This window comes from Pteropus vampyrus, unplaced genomic scaffold (genome assembly GCF_000151845.1).
Source record: "Pteropus vampyrus isolate Shadow unplaced genomic scaffold, Pvam_2.0 Scaffold11, whole genome shotgun sequence".
NCBI lineage: Eukaryota > Metazoa > Chordata > Mammalia > Chiroptera > Pteropodidae > Pteropus > Pteropus vampyrus.
The window spans coordinates 7,261,265-7,264,832 of record NW_011888792.1 but is presented as its reverse complement, the minus strand read 5'-3'; positions in this window follow the sequence as shown (position 1 = coordinate 7,264,832).

The following is a 3,568-nucleotide window of genomic DNA, read 5'->3' as shown; positions in this document are numbered from 1 at the left end:
TCTTGGGTCATAAACAGGAATAGTTAAAACTGAGAGGTAGTTATTTATCGGATTTTAAGGGTACCTGATCATTGCTAGAGAATCACCGATGATGAAACTAATTAGGATTTATAGAAAAAGAACTTTGTAGCCATTCAAAGAAAATTAACCTACAAACTCATAATTCTTCCATTGTAAGGAGAAAAACAAACAAACAAAAAACCTTTTGTGGGAGAAAATAAATCTAGCAATTTAAACAGATTTAGTAACAAAATTTCTCCCAGAAACAATAATTTACAGCTAATGTACATATTGATTAATATGTGGTAAATGATATACCTTACAAATTCTGTATTAACAATCTAACAACAAAAATAACCATTACTTAATTTGTTATCAATTTTTGTTTTTTCTTTTACTCTCCTCCAAACCTCCTAGATTAGACAGAATATAACCCCAATATCACAGTACTTCTTGCCCTCAGAATGCCATCATTTATAATTTAAAATATACATATACGTATTCTAATAGCAATTATTTTAAAACATCGGAATACAAAACTGCATTAAATTTTTGTCCTAATCTATCCAGAGAAACAGATGTCTCTTCCTTTATTTGCTGTTAGAATATTTTTCTTTGTTTTGATTATTGTCCTTTTTTGTCTTTTTTTTAGGTTTACATTCCAAACTCCCAAACAGTTTCTGGTCCCAGAGTCCATGCTGGCTTATATTTTCAAAGCATACAATCCCTCTTTTTTCTCTTTTGCAATAAAAGAAAGCAGATCTAGATATTTCTTTCTAGAGAGAGATAGAGGGATTGTTGTTAGGCCTGCTAAGGCCCACTGTTTCTTTAAACAGAGTCCACAATACACTAGGCGAACATTGTGGATTTAAAATGCTTTTAAATATTTATCAGAAGTATTTTATCATCATATTCAAATGACACCTGGAGTGCACTCACCTTTATTGACAATCTCTGTTCTGAAAGTCCATTTGCTTCCTTAAAGCCCCCCAAGCAGAACAAGGACTACCCGTTTTCATTCAGTTAATGTTTAGTAAAAAACCAAGCAACCTTAATCAGCATGCTGATTGCATCGTCAACTAACAAATAATTTACTACTCTGAGCATTGCATTCCATTAAAAGCTCATTAAATTTTCTGTTCTCCAATGGGAGGTTTAGCTTCTGAACTGCATGCTTTTGCTTCAAATGATCATTTATTCAATTTTTGCAAAATGTTGTGAGTTTTTTTTCCTAAAGTATAGGTGAGCATTTCAATACCTATAGACTACAGACATATGGAAATGCAGCCCAGGGTTTGAGAATGTTCTATTGATTTATAAACTCTGTTTAATAAAGATCCAAGACAATCTCTTGTACTTTTAGAAAATCCTAAAATCACTGGAATAGTTAAAAATGGTTATGCCTGACCGAAACATAGCCTCAGAAATATAAATATATAATATAAAATATCAAATCTCTTTTTAAAAGCTTCTATTTTCCTTTTCCATGTATTATTTTTATTATTTTTATCTTTGTAAATATCTGTTTTCTACTGATTAAAAATGAGCGTGACACCACAAAGCCTTTGCCATATTGGATGCCAAACTTAATAACTCGATGCATGTGTGGGGGGCGGGGGGGGGGGTTGGCTGGTTACCCAAAGAAATCTATATTTTCTGGGGTTTACACATTTTTACAAACTCACAATCTCCTGAATTATTTTCACACCCAGACTCGCCTCGGAAAAAGTATATATATGTAAATACATATAAATCTATATAAATAATAATTATTTTTTTAAATTTAGGGACATGTAGGAAAATATTGGCTTCCAAATTAACATGCATCTTTGGGTTGCTAATTATACTCATTGCAAATTTGGGTCATTTTGCTTGAGTGACTCTAATGTAGGGCTGAGATTGCCACGCAGCGCAGTGGATTCCTGATTCCCCACGCTAATCCTGAACTCGGTGATTGTGTCAGGTGCAGTTCTGTATGCTCTAGCAGCTGGCTCATCCTCATCAATGCAAATAAGGCAACTCCTACAATCAGAGCCTCGCGAGTGTGAGGCCTGATTGCTGAGGGCAGGCTAAAGCACTACACAGACTCTCACTTTCAAATCACGCTAAGTGACAAGACAACTGCAATGTCCCTCCAGTTCAAAATCAACCTTTCGAAAACAAAACAAGGAGAGGATGGCTGCAAAGAAGAGGAAAACCCCAGTGTTTGGGAAATGGACTTGTTTAGATGGGCTTTATTTAGATACAGATATAATGTAAAGTGCATTTCAACGAATAATTCTTTAGCTTCTACTCTGTGCAAGATACTTTGTTTTAAGGGCTGCAGGGGATGCAAAGGTGAGGGAGACACAGTCCTCCCTTCAAGAAACCTTACCATTTGATTGCAGAAATTTTAAGGATTAAGATAATGACAGAATTATTATTAAGCCACGGTCACCAAAATCTTAAATGGAAATCATAAAACATTTTTGTGGGAACTATTGAGACATGGTATTATTGGTGTAGCTGTATAGAGCAAGACTTCAGAAACTTCAGGTTCAAATCCCAGCTATGCCACTTACTTGCTCAAGTTATTTCACCTTCCTACAACCTCAATGCCATCCTCCGCAAAATGGTGGTGACAAAGGTACCTATCTCACAGGAATTTTAGAAGAGCAGAACTGAGATTTGCCACAGTGCTTGGCACATGGTGTTGAATAATGTCAGCTGTGATTAGTACTATTTCCTCCTTAATATACAAATAAGGCAGGGGAGGGATCCAGAAATAACAATGTGCCACGGTTTGAAAAGTATTTGATCTGTCTCTAAATTCCCATTTTACATGTAGCACTTACCCTGTGGAAGTGAAAATACCGTGAACGTGAAAAAGCCCTGCATCTCTCAGTGGTGCCTGGACAACCCTGGCAACTCGAAACATGAAGGAGAGAACAAGAAATCTCTGTGCTTTTCCTTTTCTTCTTTTCCAAACACGTGTGCAGACTTCCCCTGCATTTCAGCCCCACCCTCTTTATTTTACTGCCTAATCTATAAAGGAGGATTAACAGCGGCACGCTGCTTTGGCATAGAGCAGATTCTGGGTGAGGACCTGTAGGTAGAGTTTAATGAATACAATTTTCTAGGACTGTGAGTGCATATTTTTAGCCACATGCTGGGCTCCAGCATTGGCTCTTGAGACAGATGAACAGACCCTTCGATCAGACTTGGGTGTTGCTCCAAGAAGAACCTTTTTCAGAAAGTAGTTGGGGGAAAATGTCCTCTGTTTCCTTATTCTTAATTTGCATTGCATGATTTAGATTCCAGATAACAGGTCCCAATAAGTCGCATTACAACATTGAGATACACCATTGTGGGAAGCAAAGGTACTTCTGGGCAGGAACCGATCCACTTTCTCGCTACAGATGATGGCTGATGTTCAAGTGGGCAGTTGCCATCCTCTTCCCTTGGAGAGTAGGCTAGAGGTAGTTATTCTTCCTGGGGGAGGCTTGGCCTAGACAACGTCATAGACACCATATCCCCCCTGGGGTTACCAAACAATAAAACTGCTTCCTTTGCCAAACACAAAGAATGG